General features: G+C 54.3%; 1 protein-coding gene across 7 annotated transcripts in view; it reads left to right on the top strand.

Annotated features, from left to right (window-relative positions):
- NRG2 (neuregulin 2) overlaps window positions 1–20,445 on the top strand; it is a 154,621-nt gene that overhangs the window by 11,007 nt on the left and 123,169 nt on the right. The gene's annotated exons all lie outside the window — the stretch shown is intronic.

The following is a 20,445-nucleotide window of genomic DNA, read 5'->3' as shown; positions in this document are numbered from 1 at the left end:
GAGCACTGCAGGCTGGATCACCTTCTGCTCCGTGTCATCAGGGCAGGGAGTCCAGAGCTGTCCCACTGGGACAGCACATGTGCGAGGAAGCGGAGGGAATCCTGCCTGCGGTGTGATACACCTGTAGAGAAAACAGCTGAGTCTGCCAAGAACACACATGACGTCACTGTAACCAGACAGGTAACCGGGAACAAAATCACTGCTCCTGCAGGAAGGAAGCAGAAATTCCTGTCCTTGGGGGACCTGGCATGTTTCTTTGAGCAAGGAGAGGAAATGCCTTCCTGTGGTGAAGTTTGACACTGGTGGATGGGCGATGAGACCAGCAAACCTCATATTTAGATGTTAAAGCATCCAGGAGAGGAGCTGGTAACTCCCAAACCATAAACACATGAAGCAGGTTCTGGCTTCGGAAGGGCAGATGGGCACGCTGGAAGGTGCACTGGGAAGCTGTGACCTTTTGAAACCTTCCTGCTGGGATAATGGCTGTGGTTTTCCCTCACTGGCTGATGCTGACAGTTGCCTGCCATCCGTGTTGGATGTTGGCCGGCTGCACGGGCTGCAAGTGCGCTGCTGCCAGCAGGAGCTCCTGGGGCTGGAGGTGGCTCCTCAAGCCATGGTGCCAGACAGCTCTGAGCTGTGGAGAGGGGGATTGTGCTCTCCTCTGCTCTGGATGCTGGGGAGGCGTGTGCTGTGTGTGTTCTGGTGTAGGGTGGCACCTCTGAGAGAGGTCGCTCAGTCCCTGCACAGATGCCTGCAGGCCTTCTGTCTGGGAAGAGGGATGCTGAACCTTGTGGGCAGAGCTGTTCTCCAGCTGGGGTGTTTCCTTATGTTGCACAAGATTTACTGAAAGCATCGTGTGAACCTGCTGGGAGAGGGTGCATTGATGAGTTTCTTTTCCCATCATCTCTTCTGTAATTCAGTGCCCTTTCCCATCATTTGGCCTTCAGGGAATTTCCCACCCCTCAGGCTGTGTTCCAGAGCCAGGAGAGAAGTCCTAGCTCATTCCTCCTCTGGACAGCCAATACAATCCTCGGTGCTTGACTTCCTGGGCTTGTGGGATGTCAAATTAGACCCGACCTGCAGCACAGCACAGCTGAGCTCTGCCAAGGCTCAAAGTTCTGGCCCAAAGAGGCTGCAGAGCCCAACGAGTCTCATTCCAGTATTAAGTGGGTCAGTCCAGGGGCCTTTCCAGAGATCCCAGCAGTGTGGTCAGAGCTGGTGGTGGAGCTGCTGCCTGTGTCTCCTGTGGGCTGAGGGTGTGAGGAGCAGGGTCAGCGATGTCCCACTGGGCAGTGGCTCTGCCAGCTCTGCTGCCTGCTGTCACCAGAGGCCAAACCTGGTGCCACAGCACAGCTCCAGGCACGGCACACCTGCAGCCAGGCTGGAGGAGGGACGAGTGGCCATGGGGGTGGGCAGTGCCTGCGTGGGAGGACCACGCACTGGGCATCTCCTGTTAAAAACTAAGTTGTAGCAGGCACATGGTGTTCCCAGGAGTTACCAGATCAGTGTGGAGCCTGTGGAAGACACATCCATGTCCCTGGGGCAGAAACCTGCCCAGCAGTGGGGCTTGGAGGTTTGGAGGTGTTTGCTGTAGCAGACATACACCTGCCAGCAAGTGAGGCTGGGAACAGGATTTTATCTGGAGCAGTTTTATGCTGGGCTAAACTCATCTCCTGTTGGAGAGTGGGGGAACAGCAGAAAGCGGGGTCATCTTCTGGCTGCTGCACCTGAGGGGAACCCCCCCTCCTTGAAGTCTTATTTTCATGGACGGTGTTCTTCAAAATAATGGGTTTTTTTTCTCCTTCTCTGTGTAACGGATGACACGGGAAACCCTTCTGCAAGGAAGTAAATTCTGCCTGTCACGGTGGCTTTCACTTGGCAGTGTTGAATTTCCTTCCATGCTGCTGTTGTCTTTCTCTTTTCCCCCTTCTCTCCCGCCCACACACACTCTTTTCCATCGTACATCCTCAGCTTTCAGAATGATAATTGCAGCTGAGTGAAGAAAACCCTAACATGTTTTGAAGGATGGCTTCGGTGCCTTTTTCTGCAGTGTTCTCTGAGTCTGCACCCTGTTTGAAAATGTGAAGGTGTTTCAATGACCCTTTTTTTCCCATTTAGACCTATTTTTTGGAGGAAATTTCTTGCGGGTTCCTTGAAAGCTCTTTCTTTCCTTTTCCAAAAGCAGCTGACTGAGCCGTGGGGGCTCAGCCAGGAGAAAAGAAGGCTCAGGGGGGACTTTCTTGCTCTCTGCAAATCCCTGACAGGAGGCTGGAGCTGGGCAGGGTTGGTCTCTTCTCCCAGGTAACAAGCAGCCTCAAGATGTGCCATGGGAGGTTTAAATTGGATATTGGGGAAAAATTCTTCACTTAAAGGATGGTGAGGCATTGAAACAGGCTGCTGAGGACAGTGGTGGAGTCATCATCCTTGGAAATGTTTAAAAAATGTGTAGGTGTGGCACCTGGGGGCATGGTTCAGTGGTGAACATGGTGGTGCTGGGTTAAGGGTCGAACTCGATGACCTTAGAGCTCTTTTCCAACCTTAGCAATTCTGTGATTCTGCTCGTGGTGGGACTGTGGGCACAGGATGCTTCTGCCCATGCACCATGTCCTGGGGCAAGCAGGACAGAGAAGTCCAGCAGCCCTGCCTGGGGCTCCTGGTCCAGCCTAAAGCTGCTGCTCAGACCTCTGTGAGCAGCTGCAGGACCAAGGAGGTTGGTGCAGAGGGGCTGTGCCCTGCTGACCACTACTGCCAGCCTGAGAACTGTTTCCCCAGATGCTTCTTTGGCCCAAGCCCTGGGCAGTGGGATGTCTGTGCCCCACGCTGTGTTGTGGCCAAAGCAGCCCTTCCCAGCTCAGCATACTGGATGCGCTTTGGAGAGCTGCCAGTCCAGCCACCCCACGCTGGCCACGGGCATCCCGCACTCAGCAGCTGAGTCTGGCTTGGCAAAAAGTGCAGGATGGCTCAGAGAGGAGCTGGAGAGGGAGCAGTGGGAGGGGAGAGGCCATGCCAAGCAGGTGGCTGGGGTGTCTCAGTACATGAGGGCTGCCCTCCGCTGCCGCTGACCCTTCTGTGCCTCGGCTGGTGCAGCGTGAGCTTCCTGGGGCTGTTGGCAGAAGTAGTGCTGTGGCTGCTGCTGTGGCTTCGCATCCCTCTCAGTGGAGATCCGAGTCCTTGGAGAAGCCTTCAGAGTCACATCAGTGTCACTCTCCTGGTAGCTGAGACAGCTCTGTGCTTCAGGCTGAGACGCACTCAAAGGAAAAATACCCTGGGGCAAGCTGGGGAACAGAAGCCACCATCAGCTGGAGCTGTACGGTGTCGGGTGACCTTTTTTCTCCCTTGAGCAGTCTTGCTCCGAGGGAAGTGGAGGACCCTTGATGCTGAGATGCTGCACTGAGACACCCAGCAGCGTGTTCTGTGTGTCAGAAGCCGCCTGCAGCGTGCGCGGGTGTTTATGGCAGGGAAATGAAGCAGCTTTGCCACAACCTGTTCCCAAACCATTTCTAGTTCCACCTGGCTGCTTACCCAGCCGGCAGAGGCAAGGGAACCGTGCCTCCTCCCCGTGGATGCGGGGATATTTCCCTCCCCTCCCCCTGCAATCAGATGCTTGCAGAGCAGAGCTTGCGGCAAGCCAAGCATCACTTGCACTCCATCAGACGTGGGTGTCTATAAAAAGCCTCCCTGGGGTTGCGATTGGGTGGGTTGGCTGTGCCACGTGGTCTCTCGTAAGGCCTGTGTTGCTGAGCAAGTGGCATTCCACTTATTTTTGGCATTAATAGTCTTTAGTTAATACATAAATTCTGCTTAAATTCTGGATGGAAAATAAATCCCAAGTGGAGGCTCTGCTAATAAGATGACAGACGCTTCGGGGAGCCTGGGACGCCTGTCAGCGGAGCGGTCGTGGCTGCTGAGATCCGAGAGCAGCAACACGCGCAGGCACGAGGTCCTGAAAAGTTACCACGAGTTGTCCGACTGAATTACAGCAGATTAGGCAGGTGGCTGAGGTGAGCTCTAGCTTTAACTGCTGGAGCTGAACTCATTACAGCAAATGCTCCGGTGAGATCCTCAGTCCCACCTGGCGTGTGGAGGAAAGGGAGTCAAAGCCTCAGTTGAGGTCTGACCGCTGCAGAACACCCTTGTCTCTGGCAGTCTCCTGACAGGCAGACCTGGCCCGAGGTCCTCTGCTCTGCTTCACTCTTGTTGACCCCCTTGTCAGTCCTCCCAGACTCCCCCACGTCCTGGTATGTCCCAGGGGACCTTCACCCCAGACCTGGGTGTGTTGAGGGCTGCATCCAAACGGCCGTGTCCTTCCAGAGTCATACATCCCTGTGAGAACCTGGCCAGGAAAACCATGGCCAAGCCATGCAGAGTGTGGGACCTCGTAGCTCTGACCTTGGGCTTTGCTCCATGGCTTGGTGCTGTCACCTGAAGCAGGGTCTGGCAGGGAGAGCAGATCCCAGCAGGCTGTCCCAGGATTTTGGGGCATTGTGCTCCCCAGGGCTGTGCCACGGGGCTCTGCAAGTGTGGCAGAATGGAGGGTCCCAAGCCTGAATTCACCATGCCCACGATGGTTTTGAGGGTCGAGGTTGGAGCTGACTCGTGTCCCTGCCTCAGCAGACCCCGCTCAGCTGCACCTGTACTTGGTGCCTTGCTCACCCTTGTGCTGCCCACCACACCTACAGAGGGGGCTGCCGATGGCTCTGCAGCCCAGCAGGGGAACAAACCGCACCTCATGTCCTTCACATGGCCATGCTGGAGCTGTTTTGTGCCTGTGTGCCAGACTGGCAGGCCGAGAGGGATGTGCTGCTTCCCGCCTCCGACTGCCTCCTGAGCTCCTCCCCACTTTTATCTGACTGCTGTGAGATGAAATCCAGAATACGCTGGATGCTTTCTGAGAAATGCCCTTGTGAAGGAGCAGCTTTCCAGGAACCTTTCCAGGGGGGTGCTGCACTGATGGTCTCCCAGCATGTCCCACTCCAACTCTTCCCTGCCCTGTCCCTTTCCTTGGAGTTGGGGTGCAGGGTGTGTGCCACTCTTAAGGGGAGGTGTCTGGGTGACTGGGACACAAGCCCCGTGGTTAAGGGGTGGCTTGCCAGCTCCTGACAGCATCCTCAAAGCATTTTGATGACTTTCAACTCTTACCAGAGTTGAAAAGGGCGGTTATCCAGGGTTTAGAAGAACACCAGTTCATACCAGTCTCTCCTGCCTCACCTTGTGCATGAAGTAGCCCCTAGGGGCTCAACGCTTTAACCCCTTGCAAGGAAACAGAGTTTAAAGTCATTTTCATGCCTCAGATCTGGGGAGCTTCAGGTTTCAGTTGCAGCCAGGACCGATGTTCCAGCACTGGCCTCGTAAAGTGGGGAGAGTCTGAGGGAATTCCTTTCTCCACGTTCCTTGCTGTGGATTTCCACCTGACCCTCCTTCTTTCATCTGCAGTTTCCATCTGAAGGGGTGACAAGGGAAACCTCAGTTGTTGCGTTTTTGTGGACACGGGTTTGCAGCCACATTGTTTTCCCATATTTTTGGTGCAGGGGAGGTGGGGCTCATTTCAAAGCCCACGTTTGCAGCTGGGAAAGCCCTGGCTGGTGGGACTGGTGGCTACCCCTGGTTCACAACACGAGGGGTGAAGCCCCAGCTACAGCCTCTAGGCAAGGTGTAACAACCGGGATGCTCTGTGCAGGAGCTGTAGGTGGATGCAGTTATTCCTCTCCTCTCTTCCCCCACATCTGTGTTCCCATCTGGGACCTGCCTTGGGGACGCATCACGCTGCAGTAGAAGCTGCAGCATGATGAGATGTGGGGGTGGCCCTGGGATGCTCCTCTCTTGGAGCAGGGGCCTCAGGGAAGTAAGTGTGCGTGTATGTGTCCCTGTGCTTGTGCCAGAGGCTTCCTTTGGAGCCAGAAATGATCAATGCTGGAGGCTGAGGGGGTGGGAGGGAGGAATCCCAGCATCTTCCTACCCAGTAGCCAGCAAATAGACTCTTGGGATTGGCCGTTGCTAGGCAGAGGGCTGGCCAATGAGTGCAGAGTGGTCCAGGCACGGCCCGGGACATCCTGGCTGGGACTGGCGCCTGTGTCCCGAGAGGACAAACGGTGGCGAGGGACAGCAGCGCGCAGGAGGGAGCACTTGGCATGCGGAGTGAGTCCGGGCTGCCTGAGCAGAGCTGCGGGGTTTTGTGCCTTGGTTTCTTGCCCCCTCCCCAGCTGCTTCCCTCCCTGCTGCCCTTCTGGCCCCTCTTAATCCGAATCCCTCCATCACTACCCCGTGTATCCTGAGCCCCTGGGAAGCTCAGTGTCCTTCCTGCCCCGCTGTTCTGCCCCAGAGAGACCTGACAGCGAGGTGGTTCTCACCTGGAAAAGCCCAACAACAACTCTCTCCATAAGCAAGCACTTTGAATAAGGCAGAATAAAGAGAGTATCTAGCGAGTAAATCGAACATCCCTCCAGATGCTGGGCACCCACATTTGTGCAGCATCAGACAGACCCTGGACAGATTTCTCCCATGTCTCAGAGCAGATCCAAGCCAGGGAGGGAAGCTCTCCCTTTTGGTCATTCATTATATAATTTCCTTCCAAGAAAACAGCTCTCAAGGATGTCTCACAAGGACTCCTGGCTGCACTGTTAGAAACAGGCAAGGCCACACAGGTGGTACAACTGCTGTGCTTGAGTGGGAGCTGCCATGGGCTGCAACATCCTGCTGAGCTTTTCCCATGGGCAAGGGATGTGTGTGGCACAGCCCAGCCTGGAATGTGCTCAGTATGTCCAGCACAGCCCAGCACAGCCCAGGCATGGGTGTACTCAGATTGTAGGTGCATCACTAACTCCTCAGGCACAGTGCTCTCCTGCTCAGATCAATACACTCCTGCGGCTGAAGCACTCCTGAATTGTGGGACGCCTTCTGACAAATGCTGGAGAGGAAATTTGGACAAGGGCATGGAGTGACAGGACAAAGGGGAATGGCAATTGGGATGGGGTAGAAGACAAGCAAAGGATGGAAAAATAGCTGATAACATTGGGAGAGAGCAGCCTCTGTCGCAGCCCCACTCCCAGCTTGTGATGGGTTTGGATCAGCCATGGAATCAGGGCAGGGGCACAGGGATGTGGGGAGACACCTATGCACAGGCAGGGCCAGCCAGCCCTGCTCTGCCTTCGCTCTGTCACTGTCCCTGCTCCGTGGGGCTGCACTAATCCCCACCAGGAAAAGCAGGGAGGGAGCTGTGCTTTGATGGAGACAAGGAACGATTTAGAGGGAATTAGAAGGGATTTATGTTGGTGGAAGAAAACACAGTAAGCGTGGCTGGCCCGGCCTGGGTCAGGGCAGTGGGCTGTGCAGGGGGCTGGCCCGCCTGGGCAGGCCCCTGAGGAGTTGCTGTGAGGGCAAGGGGGCTGCTCACAAGAGTTTTCCTTAAAGCCACTGTTCCCAGAGTCGTGCGACTGCACGTGAATCTTGATTTTATTGTAGAAGCTTTATGGTGACTGGAAGAAGCCTGAGAGAATGAGCAAGCAACGCTCATCCCATCAGGAGACGAGTGAAAATGTCCCAGCATTTATTTAGTATCTTTTCTGTGTGTTTGGAATTCACCTCTCTGCTTTAGGTTGTCCATCTCTCAGTTCTGCACTGTTTTGAGTCAGCTGCAAGAAGAACCCAATAATGTCTGTTTGCAGGTCTCACTCAAGGTTTCTCCCAGTTGAAGCTTGGTTCCAGTTAGACCATGGAATGGTTGCTTTGGGTACCAGCATCCACTGTCAGCAGCTCACAGTCTGTTGTCCCAAGGCTCTGTAGTGCAGCACTGTCCATCCTGGCTGGTGGTTGGCTCTGCTGCGTGTGACGAGGCAGGATGTGGGATGGACAGGCTGCAATCCACCGTTCTGGGATCCTCCAGGGGCTCACAGACACTGTCTGTTCCTCTTGACTTGCCTGGACAGGAGGCAGAGGTGGTGCTGATTCTGACCGCTCCAGTTGCTAATGGTTATGGAAAACATCCTGCTGGCCTGGCAGGTCCTGGCTGTCATCCCCAGCTGTGTCTCTGCACCAGCAGCTGGGGCGAGTTGTTGGAGCAGTTTCGCTTCACAGCTCCGAGAATGCCAGGACGCGGCAGTGTCTGGAAAAACACAGGCAGGCTTCTCCGAAGGATCCAGGGACCTGGCGGGTGGGCGGGAGGCTGACAGCATCTCAGCTGCCCTCAGCCTGCTGCAGAGACCACTGTCACCCTCCAGAGCAGCCAACTCCCAGCCTGTCAGGGAGACGTGTCTGAGCTCCCCATGGTGTCTGGCAGGACTCGCTCACTCAGAAAGCACAGGGCTTGTTGGTCTTGGCAGGCAGGGATTTGGGATGCGGCTGGACTGTCCTCTGGGCTTGCCCCCCAGTTATGTGATGCAGGGGTAGAGTCTGGGGGGCTGCTCCGTGTCCCAGCTGCTGGACAGTGCTGCACTGCATAGTTTTCCTCATGCACAGTGGGGGATAGAGAGGGGAAGGGCAGGAACCTGCCATCAGGGGCAAAATCTGCTGTCCCCAGGGGGGTCTGCAGTGACAGCTCTGACAAGGTGCTTGGAAGTGGCCCTGTGCTCTGCTCTGAGCACTGGGAATGTCTCTGCTCTGCTTTCTGCTGCTCTTCAGGCAGCATCTTTGGGAGGGGATGGCAGGACGGGAAGGGAGAGAATAAGGGACAGCACATGTGAGGAAGCAGCAGAGAGGGGGGTGCAGGAAAGGTGGTGGAGATGTGGTGGAGGAAGACATGGGAACCCAATGATTATTTTGCTCATGAAAATGATTTCCCCTGATCCTGCAGAAGGGTCAGCCAGGCAGTCGGAATCCCAGCGTGGCTCACCTCAAGGTCATGAAGCCAGGGCTCCTTTGGAGGAAGGGCTGGAGCCAGTGCAGTCCTGGGATGCTGCTGGGCTGAGCCCAATGCAGAGGGGCCTCTGCTTCACTGTGCAGCCTCCTCTGAACACTCGTGTCCAGCACAGACAGCCTCTGACAGAGCTCCAAGGTGACAGAGCGATTTGTCAGTGGCCCTGTCAGATGCTGAGGCCTCGTTCCACTGAGAAAGGATTTTAGGCTGCGACATGCACTCAGATACCCATTTAGCTGCCAGCTCCAGCTGGCTGTTGCTTTCCTGCTATTGGAGAATAGGGTGAGGGATGGACTGACCTGTGTTTTACTGGATCTACCTCATTTTTTAATGCTTTATTTGCTGGAGATAAAACGATCTGGAGCAGGAATTGGGCTGCTCAGATAAACACTCCTCGTTTTTATTGCAGAGTGGGTCTGCTGGGGTTCTCTGTGCTGCAGGATGAGGGGGAAAACTTGGCTCTCTTGTTCCACTGGGTGCTGGGCATGTCTTGCAGTGGCTTATCTCAAAATCCCTCAGCTGCATTGCCGTGGGATTGCTCTCTGGCACAGACATCAACACACAGCTGTGGAACAGAACCACTGACACAGGGCTACCTGGAGGGAAGGGTTCCTAGTCCTGTCAGCTCTTGAACTGTGACCGGGAGTTTTTTTCAGCCCAGATAAAACAGTGCCAAGGCATCTGCAACGCTGTGAGGGTGCAGATGCTCTTTACTGGTATTGCTGTGCCTTTCAAGAGATCACAGCTAAGAGCAGCTGCAAGACTGCCCTGGGAGACGATGGGCACAGGGAAGGAGCAACAGCCTCTCCCAGCACAGTCTTCTGGGCTTCCCTTCTGTGGGAAGGCTGTGGAAACCCCAGACTGAGTCTTCTCTCTGCCCTCATGGCACAGGGCTGCAGGAGGGTGGGGAGCTGTGGCAGATCAAGGTGCATGGAAGGGTTTTCATGGAATGGCTTTTCTATGGTGAGGACTTCAGAGTCCTTCCCTTCCACAGGGTCTGATGGAGGAAAAGCATCCCTGGGAGGGACCAAAGTCTGCCAACAGGCTCCACAGGAGTGGCTTGCTGTGGCCAAGAGAGAGCAGGAGCCTAAAGCTGACTTTGGGGGTGCTGTGAGCTGCCCCCAAGGAGGAGCTGGATCTCCATTGCATCCAACATGCTCTGAGGAGCTCACAGCTGGAACGCGCTGTCCTAGAAAATGGCGCACGTTAGTCCCAGAGTCTCCAAGGCTTCACTCCCGTGTAGTGACATCCAGTCACAGTAAAGTGGGACAGGAGAGACCTGGTGACAGCTTTGACGTGGTGCCAGCTCAGCTGGGAGGAAATGACGGGTCTGCCAGCTCCTGTTTGCTTGCTGGTCTGAGCCTGACGTGGGTTTTCCCCATGGACTTGGAAAAACTTGGAGGGGAAACCAAGGCAGAGAGAATGAGGGCCAGGCTCTCAAGCTCGGCCAAGTGGTTTATTTCTCTGTGCTTGAAAGTTTTTCAGATCCTAATTAAGGACCAATTAAGTTATTAGTGTCACTGTGTCTTAATTAAGGGTAAATAGGCTGTGGCTGTTGCTAATGGTGGGCCATGATGGTCTTCTAAAGTGACTTGTATCACCTCTAACCCGCTGGGGGTGGAGCCACAATGTTGTGGAGAAATAATCTGCCTGAGATGGGATGTTCTGCTGTCACACAACTGCCACTTGGTGCAGGAAGGGACTCTTGGATTAAAACCATACCTGGCAAAAATGACACGTTGCTTTGCACCGGGTTCGACCAGCCCAGGGGATGGGGTGAAGTGGGGAGCACTTGTCCTTGCTCTCACCCTGCTCCGTGGTGCTCCCTCAGGAGTCCCTCAGGAACAAGTCTCCCAGGCTGGCTCTCCTCCTATGTGTCCTGCTCTTGTTCTGCAAACCGAAACCACCAGGATGCATTTCAGTTGGGGTAAAACCATGCATCCCTACCACTTTCTATCATTAAAGGACTGTTGGAGTTTTATGAATGTGTGGGAAAGTGAAGCAGCCCTTCTGCTATTTCCATGGGAGTTTGTGCACAGTACTGTTCGTTCCATCACTTTTAGCCCAGCTCTGCTTTGGCAGTGCTGACTCCAAGAATCCAATGCTGGTTTTTTGGCTGGCCACAGGAAGTGGCTGGACATAGGACACACAGCTCCCTGCTGCGTGCTCATGCCTGTGCAGACCCCATAAATCTAGATATTTTAATTATCATAAGCAGTGCCTTCAGGGAATGCTGCTGACACTTTTCCTTCTAAAACTACGTTTTCTGCTCTTTGTGTGGTTCCAAGGAATTTCCCATGGGATTGTTTCCCAGGGGAGGGAGAGCCAATGATGGGTAACTAATGTGTTGTCAAGAGCTTGCTGCAATGTCCAGCTGATTTCCCATTCCCCTGCTGTGCAAAGTGGCTTTTGCTTGTCTTGGTCTTCAGTGATATCCCACGCAGGGATGCTGATGAGTGTCTTGGTTAAAGACAGTGCTCAAACAAGTCATAACAATAGAGGGTCTGGAGGCCTGAGAGGGCCCTGCCATAGCAGAGCAGTGCTGCAGCCCTCCTGATCCCCACTTTCACCCGGATACATGGAGGCTCCCGAGGCTTTAAGCTGCTACAAGATGAGGAACCCAGTTCAAAGCCAGCTGTATCCTCTTACACAAACACCAGTGCTGGGAATTGCAAGGGATCATGGAGGATTGAGAGTGGCCAACTGAGGGAAGCAATGAGCTGGGACAGGGACTTGCTGGGACAAGGGGCTGGAGGGACCTGGAAAGGCAGCGTCTGTTGCAAGGGACCTCCCTGGAAGCAGTCCTGTGAGAGGTGCTGGGAGATTTTGGATGGAATTCCAGAACAGCATGTGTGGCAGTGTTAAAAAGGCATGTGTGGATGAGGCACTTGGAGATATGGTTCAGTGGTGAACACAGTGGTGCTGGGTTAACAGTTGGACTTGATGAACTTTGAGATCTTTTCCAACCTTACTGATTCTATGATTCTATCTCCTAGCAGGCAAGAGACTTCTCCTAAACTCATGTTCAGCAGGGAAATAATCTGCAAAATAGGTGTCAAAAGGGATCTGAAGGGCTCCAATCCAGCCTCTCACCTATAGGTGCCTGGTGCAAAGTGCAGCATCACCTGGAAACATTCACACTGCCTGCCACAGTCGTAGTGTTTGTGCAAAGCTGTTTGTACAGCCTGAGGATTTGGCCTGATAAGTCAGGGGAGACTGGACATGGAATAACAGCAAGTTCTGACCTGGGTGAAGCATTTTTCTGGGCTCTGGGATCAGTATCTGGAAGTATCTTGAGGTGTGGGGTGGTGATGGTGCTGTTGCCTGGGACACCCTTCTCTTCCCTGTTGGAGTGGAAGAAGGTTTGGAGATAGTTGTGTCTGGGGTCCGCAGGCCTCATTTCTGCACATCAACAGCAGCTTTAACACCCAAGCTGGGGCAAGGCTGCAGGACCCCTTCATGGTCCTTATGGGAAGGCCAACTGCTCCAGCCCCCTGACAGAGGCAAATCCAGAGCCTCAGCAGACTTAGACCCTTTGGAGGTACAATCCCTCACCAGTGCCTCATGTAGGGTGTCTGCCAAGTCTTTCACAGAGGTCTTGAAGATGTTGGATCAAAAAGTCTCAGCTCTCTGGAACCGCTTGGACTGATCCCGGTGCCGTGTTCCAGCCCTGTCCTGGTGGATGGGCTCCATCCAGCCTCCTTTCCCCTCCCTGCTGGCCGTGCCTCCCGGCCAGCGTTCCCCTGCTCTGGCTGCTCAGGCAGCGCCTGGGTGGCAGGCGGCTGGACGTGGCAGCCAGCCCTGCCCTTTGCCTGCCTGGAGCTGCCAGACACGGAGCAGATGGTTCCATCCGCACCCAGACAAGGCTCCGTCTACGGGGCTGACATGGGAGACACGAGGGATGTGTGAACAGCTCCGCGTTGCCTCTGCTGCTGCCTGCTTGCCCACCACTGTGCTGCGGCCAGCTGGGACTTCTGAGGGATAAAGTGAGGGGGAAACCTGTGGGATGGCTGAGTAAACTGAGCCCCTTGGTCCCAGTCCAGGCCCGTGGAGGCCCGGCAGAGGCAGGGGAGAGGAGGATTCAGTGGTTGTGTTCAGCAGGGACTCTGTTTGCAGGGGTTGCCGGTCACACACTGACCGTGGTGTTTGCCAGCTCCCGAGGGAGGGAGCAATCTGTGTCATCTCGCAGCGGGCTCCCTTAAATCTCGGCCTGATTAAGCAATGGCAATATGGGCTGATATGAAAGAGCCTTCCCTGAAAAGGGCTGATTGTGTGTGCAGAAATAGCCTGTTTAATTGTTCGCAGGGGCCTGCAGTTGGAGGCACACGAAACCACCGGATCCTGCCTTCAGTTGAGCAGGAATCTGGAGATCAATAGTGTCCATCAGTGGCTGGTGCTGTTTTGGGCACAGACCGACCCCGCTGGCCGTTCACCTGAGAAAGCTGCGTTTGAACACTCAGGGTTTTGTTTTCAACCTGAAGACGTCTGAGGGATTTTGGGAATATCCACTCAGCTTTTGACCTTCTGCTTGTCCTTGAAAAAGCAGTGTGTGGCTTTCCACGGTGAGGCTATCGACTGAAACATCTGTGGGGCACAGGGGGATGCTGGGCCTTGCAGGGTGGCACTGCTGTAGGAAAGGGGAGGTGGTGTTGATAGGTCTTGGGAACAGCTCCTCCTGGATTCCTGTGCTAGATTTTAGACCCACTTGTGAATGTGGCCAGTGGTTTTCCATCGACACATTTGCTGAGAGCTGTGTCAGAGCAGGTCTAGAAAGAGTTTGATACTGAGACATCTGATGAAAAACTGCTGTGTGTAGTTACGTCAGAGTTATTTATTCATTGCATAGAGATAAAAGCTTTTTTGATGGAGTGCAGTCATCTTAGCTTGTGGCTGTTGTTTTTCTTAGTTTCTTGTGTATTTTAGGAATCTAATTAATTATAGGGAATGATTGATGCTCAGAAAAAAATACACTTCAAGCTGAGCTGCAGTTTTCTTCATGATTTCTTTGACTTCATACTCAGAGAGCAGTGAGCCAGGACCTACCTTGGCAGCAGGTCTTCAGTATTCAACAGGCAAGAATGAAACATTGTCAAGTTGAGCAAGAGAGGGAGCAAAGCTGTTGGGTAGTGCAGGCAAATCCCAAGGGAGCTCAGCAATGCCTCAGCACCTGCCAGAGGGGGTTGTTTGTGCTCCCCTTAGCTTTTACTCTTGCCTCCCTGAGGAGCATTGCCCTGGACTGCTTGGGCGTGTAGGTCTGAGGAGCCCTCAGTTTCCATGGAGGGGTCTAGTTTGAGATCCCAAATTTATTTTGATGCAGGAACAAGGATTTGCTGTCTGGCAGGGGGCAGCTCCTCCTTCTGTGTTATGCTAGGCTCACCTGCTTCATTTCTCAAGACCCTTGAAGCCTCTCTAGAGCCAGATGGACAACTTTGATACCTTGTTTTGGGATTTAGATGATGATGTGTCGTGCTGAGGGACCCTGCATTCCATGCAGGTGCCAGCTGTCACATTCAGGCATGGTGGCCCAGCCCTCTGGGCTTTTGCTGGGGGACAGGGGCCTTGATGAGCTTGCAGCACTGGTGGCCACCTGGCCTCCCTGGCCTGGAGGTGCTGCAAAGCCACTCTGGCCTCACATATTTCTCTTGGTTCCCCTTGCCCTGGAGACAGGCTGTGCACCAGCAGGGCTTGATTGCTGTGACCATTTGGGCTGCTCAGAATCTGGTGGGTGTCACTATCCCTGGGCGTTTCTAGGAACTGACAATTCCACCTTTCCAACACACCTTTCTAACAGTGTAAGCCCCGTTCTGGTCATGTTTTCCCAGTCTCCTCCATCCTTCCCCCCATGTCCTGACCATCCCTGGCTGCACTGAGCCTATCTACCCTCTCTGTCTGCCCAAATCTCTCTGCAGCTCATCACCGCCAGCATCTCCTGACAGATTGGCAAAATCTGCAAAATGAAAATGTCTTCTACCACATTTTTCAGTTTTATCACCAAATTTTGACAGAGCCAAGAGCCTGGAGCTGCTTCTGCTGCCCTGTGTGTGCTCAGTGACCTGGAGGGGACCAAGGAGACCAAGTGTCTCCTTGGCAGTTCCCGAGCTGTTCATTCTCTCATGTAAGTGCTTTTACAAAAATGACCTGGTCCTGAGCAGCTGGAGGAGTTCAGCCATGAGACTGATGTCTGCCCCCATCTCTTTACTTTCTTTCAGACTATGCTGCCCTGGGAGGAGAGGGCAGCTCTTGGAGGACACTAGTCCTGAGGAAGCCTGTTGGATAACCACATCTCATTGGACAACCCCAATCCCCAACCCTCCTGTTTTTAAAATAGGCAGTAGGCTGGCAGCTGGGATGTGTGAGAGGGAGGAGGTGAGTTCATGGGAGGAGGACAGCCAGCACCTCAAGGACCTAGGAAGCAGCTGGTGTTTCCTTGGGACAGACCCTATGGGGTTTTGCTGTAGGTGAGAAGGAGCTGCCCCAGGGAGCAGGGACTCAGGAGACTGTGACCCCATAAATCTGTGGGGTTGCCATTCGCCTCTCTGGACTATAAGCTGAGCTGCTCATCTGGTGTCTCAGCTTTGCACCGGGTTCATGTTTGGAGAGATGTGCCCAACCAGGGCAACTGTACCAATAGCCTTAATGACAGGAGTTTTTGGCAGCCCTTTCCTTCCTGTTTCTCTAAACTCGGTGCCTGTCTCTTTTTGCATTCATTTCCTCTCCCCATGTCTAACCTCGTCTCATATTTCACTGCCTAGCTGAGATCACCACCATGATGGGCCTTTGCCTTGATTTCAGGGTGGATAATAGAGCATCCAGCATCTGATTTAATTTTTGCAGGGATTTGAGTTCCCTGGGAAAACTCCCTGGAGAGATGCTCAGCTTAATCGTGATTAAGGCCAACAAAAATCTGGTGGCTGATCCTCTGAGAAAAGAGGGGCTGGGCTTGATCAATAGGTGAACCTGGGGCATCTGCTGGAAACTGATAGGTTTTGGGAGCCTTACTCGATCTGCTTTCACCACCTGGGCTGTCCTACACTGGGAGAGCTGCTGGGAACACTGGTGTTCGTGAGGGTGCTTCGATCTGGAGAAGGCTCCGTCTATTCCACAAGGTGTCATGGTTTTCTCTTTAATATCCTAGGGATTGTTTTGAGGCTGGGGATGTGTGTGGAAGGAAGAGCCTGAGGATGCAGATGGAATGGAAGAAAATCTAAGTGATTAAACGGCTGTAGATGAGTGGAGATATGGCTTAAGAGATTGATGGCCGCCTGCTGGGTGGAGAGATGGAAGGAAAGATTGGATTCACGTGCAGCAGGATTGCAAATCTGCCCTCCCTTCCCATGTTAAATTGCATTTGTTACTGGTTTTTAGCCTTCCCCTGTGTAAACTTCCACACAGCTCTGTCCCACACCTTTATGGCCACATCTGCTATTTCCACCTCCCAGACCCTCTGGTCTGTTTTGGGGGGAACGGGCTATAAAATAAACCTCGTGCAGCCACAGCAGCTGTTTGCTGTGTCGGTGTTTTCTTTGGCTGACACGAGTGCGTTCTGGTACTGTGCACCCCTGCTGTGTCAGAAAACGTGCACAGAGGAGGGAAAGCTGCAGGTACAGAGCGCACTGAGCATCGGTGTCCACCCCAGCAGATGCAACGCTTTTGTCTTTCTTACAAGAGTGGCTTCAGTGGTTTCTGGAGGCTGCAGCTCACGGCAGAGCTGTGGGTCTCTGACCAGCTCTCTGTGCTCACCCCGTGCTGGGTGAACACCCAGTCACTCGACAGGACCGGACTTGATGTGATTAACGAGCTGTACCTGGAGTAAATTCCTCTGTCCCTGCCTTGGTGGTGCTTTACACAATCTCCAGGGATGAGCGAGCGTGGGAGGGGAGCTGGCAGGACGTGCCGGGCTGCTGCGGGGATCTGTGGGGATGGGCGCTGCTGGAGGAAGGGGGCGGTGGGAGAGGCTGGCCAGGCTGGGAAGGTCTGCGCCCCGCCAGCACCGGGGGCTGAGGGAAGAGTGGCCCCCGAGCACTTGCTGTCACCCACTAGGTGGCACTGGGAGCCCTGCGATGCCGTCCCTGTCCCCCAGCACAGCCTGGCTTGCCCCTGCCCCTCTCCAGGAGCAGAGCGCAGAGGGACCCGTGCACTGCGCTCCATCCCGTTCCCACTGGGAGCTGAGTGTCATCTGGGAGCTGGGGTGACACAGTGCCAGCCATCCTAGGAACGGGTGATTGACACGTGTCCTGTGCTTCACATGCTCACCTGGCCACGCCAGGAGTCATGGCAGGGCGTATGGCTCCCGCAGAATTGGTGCCCTGACGAACCTGGTGGGAGTCAGAGCTTGGCATGTGTCTTGCCAAGAGCCAGGGCATCACTGGTAGCTGGTGAGTGCCACACGGGGAGGCACTGCACTGCTCATCTCCTGCTGGGAGCCACTGCATCCCCAGGATCCTGGTGGGATTGGGAGTGTTGTGTGTCCTGCACTGGGAGCCACTGCATCCCAGGGTCCTGTGTCCTGCACTGGGAGCCACTGCATCCCAGGGTCCTGCTGGGATTGGCAGTGTCGTGTGTATGGCACTGGGAGCCACTGCATCCCAGGGTCCTGTGTCCTGCACTGGGAGCCACTGCATCCCAGGGTCCTGCTGGGAGCTGGGGTGTCACTGCAGGTCTTGTTCTGCTGGGAGCTGGTGCATTACCTGTGTCCTGATGGGACACCACGCACCCTCTGCTCTGCCTTGCTGGGGTCAGTGTGTTTTGCAATATTCTGCTGGCAGTCTCACACTGGTTCTGCCCTGCTAGGAGTTGTTTTGTTGCCTGTGTCCTGCTGGGAGCTGGGGTGTCACCGAGAGCGTTGGCACTGTGTGTATCCTGCTGGGAATCAGTTGGTCCCTGTGTTTTACTGGGAGCAGGTGCATGTGATGGGGCTCAGCCCCACTGGGAGATGGTGACTTGGAGCTGGGGTCAGTTCATCACATCATCCTGTGGGCAGTCGGGGCTGGGAGCTGGTCCATGCCACATTAGCCCTGTGTGGCTGGGAGTCAGTATGTCACATGCTTGCCCTGTCACATTGTCCCCTCCTCTCTCTGCCAGGCTGTCACACAGAGCCCATTCCCCCAGTGTGGCCTCCTCCCTCCCAGCCCAGCAGATCTCCTGTTCCCAGGGTGAGGGTCAGGGACACCCAGCCACAGCTTGCTCTGCTGAAGGGCACCCTGCCTGCAGCAGGCACCAGGATGTCGTGGCACTGTGATTATTTTAATGAATTTATTTTAAATATCTGTAGTGCTGAGAACGAATTGCCATTAAATAAGCACATCCCACATCCCCACCGTCCTCTGCTGCTGTTCCCAGAGCAGCATCAGGATAACAGATCCCTCCATGCCTGTCCCAGTGCCGGTGTCTGCCTGTCTCTCCCACCCACCAGCATGTCCTGTCTCTGGATCCTGCCCTGACAGCTTTGCTGGCTCTGCCCTGTGGCTGCATCCTGCAGTGCCCTGTGGCTGCATCCTTCCCCAGCCTTAGGGGATCCTCTTGGTCTCACTGTGGGCCCAGCACTGCCCTGCAGTGTGAGTGGAAGGGAGGGTGAGTGTGTTACTGTTTCTCATGCAGGCAAGGTTGGCTGCTTCAGGCGGGTGTTTGCCAGGACGTGACCTCGGGCTGATGAGAGAGGCTGGCAGGATGTGCAGGCAGCCCGGTGAGGTACATGTGTGTGCTCCTGACAGCCCTGCAAGGGGCTGCCAGGCATTGCTCTGCCACACACGGCTGAGCTCCTGGGCCAGGGGAGTTTGGTACCTTGGCAGGTTATTTGTTTGCAATGGCAGAGACAGGTAAAGCAGGGATCTGGGTCCTCAGCACTGACAGCTGCTGGAGGACACCCCACAGTGGGATGGGGGGAGAATTGAAGGGTAAAAGTGTGATAACTTGAGGGCTGAGATAAAGGCTGTAGTAGTCAAAAAGCAAAACAAGGAATCCATTCACTGCTTCCCATGGCTGGCAGGTGTTCAGCCATCCCCAGGAGAGCAGGGCTCCATCACACCTAACGGTGGCTTAGGAAAACAAATGCTGTAACTGTGAACATCACCCTCTTCCTCCTTCTTCACCCTGCTTCATAAGCTGAGCGTGATGCTCTATGATCTGGGATATCCCTTGTGCCAGTTGGGATTGCCTGTCCCTGCTGTGACCACTCCCAAACTCCTGTGCACCCTCAGTCTGCTCATTGGATGAGAAATGCCTCGACACTGTGTCAGCACTGCTCAGCAGTATCTAAAACAGCCCAGCACAAAACTGTTTCCAGCACAAATGCAAAGCACTGCCCCATACCAGCTACTGTAAAGAAAATTAACTCTACCCCAGCCAAAACCAGCACACTGGGGAATATCAAGAAATAATTGACCTCCCTCCTCTGACCCCACCAGATGACAGATGCGAGGTGGTTGCAGTCTCTCAGTTCAGCTGGAGCCCTGGGTATTCACCTGTGCCACCTGATGGTCTAGACTGAATAGGAAGGTGATGGTTATGTTAACGTCAACCTCCCTTTTGCTGTTTTCTTTGCCCAGTTAATTTGCCTTTTTTCCATGAAGCTGCACTGTCCATTTTTGTTTCTAGCTTACGCCGGCTAGACCTGAGTTTAACAACCTTCTGCTGCCCCTGGAATGAGTGCAGGAGCTGGAATGCTGGTTTGAGCTCAGTTTTCTGTTGCGTAGCTGTTTTCAGTTCTCCAATGTGCTTTTATTTGCTCAACGAGCACCAGTTGCAGAGTGCGCACATGATGACCCCACTCAGGTGACTGCAGCTGCCCGGTGCTTTTACCTTGAGGTCACTCAGCTCAGACTAGATTTTCAGTGGTGACTGGTGAAGCTCTGCAGATCCTATTAGCAGCCTCTTGAGCTTGGTGAGACCTGTGTGTGCAGAGCAGCAGCCTCTGAGAGAGCAGCTCAGGTAGGTTCTGGTGTGCCCGAGGCATGAGAGGAAGACTAAGGTGACAGAGTCCTCTGTAAAAATGTTGCCTGCTGTGCCTAAACTCAGCTCTTGGAGGGATGTTGCAAGTCACGGCCAGGCTGCTCAAACGTGCTCAGGTTGTCACTAGAGGGAGCAGCATGTGATTTTTTATTTTTTTTTTCCTAAATCTTGAAAAAATGTCAGGATGCAGAGGCTGGTGGAGCAGTTTGGCAGGAGGGATGTAGGAGAGGTGCTGCAGTACCTTTGGCTTAATGAACATAGGTGTTTCTGTAATTCAAGGGGATCTCCTGGGCCACTCAGACAGCAGGGTCTGGGGGAGAGAGGCAGGAGCAGGCACTTCCAAAAGCTCCGTTTGCTAAGTGGGAATGACTTCTCGACTCTCCTTTTGGCTCTTGCAAGTGCCAAGTTTTGAAGGTGGACAGGGCCCTGCCAAGTGCAGGCACTGTGTGCTCTGCAGGGGAGAGGGCTGGAGTGGCAGGGATGTGGGATTTAGTTGGCTTTGCTGCTACTGCGAATTAACTGGGTTTGCTGTGTCTGTGAGGGGCCTGGTCTGACGCAAGCAGCTGCTGGAGATCTCCTTCATGAGCTCTCTGTGCCCAGATCCTGGTTCCACTGCACGGCTGAGCAGGGCTAAGCTGTGTCTCTGTGCT

The sequence above is a fragment of the Aphelocoma coerulescens genome, chromosome 13 (assembly GCF_041296385.1).
Source record: "Aphelocoma coerulescens isolate FSJ_1873_10779 chromosome 13, UR_Acoe_1.0, whole genome shotgun sequence".
NCBI lineage: Eukaryota > Metazoa > Chordata > Aves > Passeriformes > Corvidae > Aphelocoma > Aphelocoma coerulescens.
Note: the sequence above shows the minus strand (reverse complement) of the source record. Positions and strands in the feature narration are given on the sequence as shown.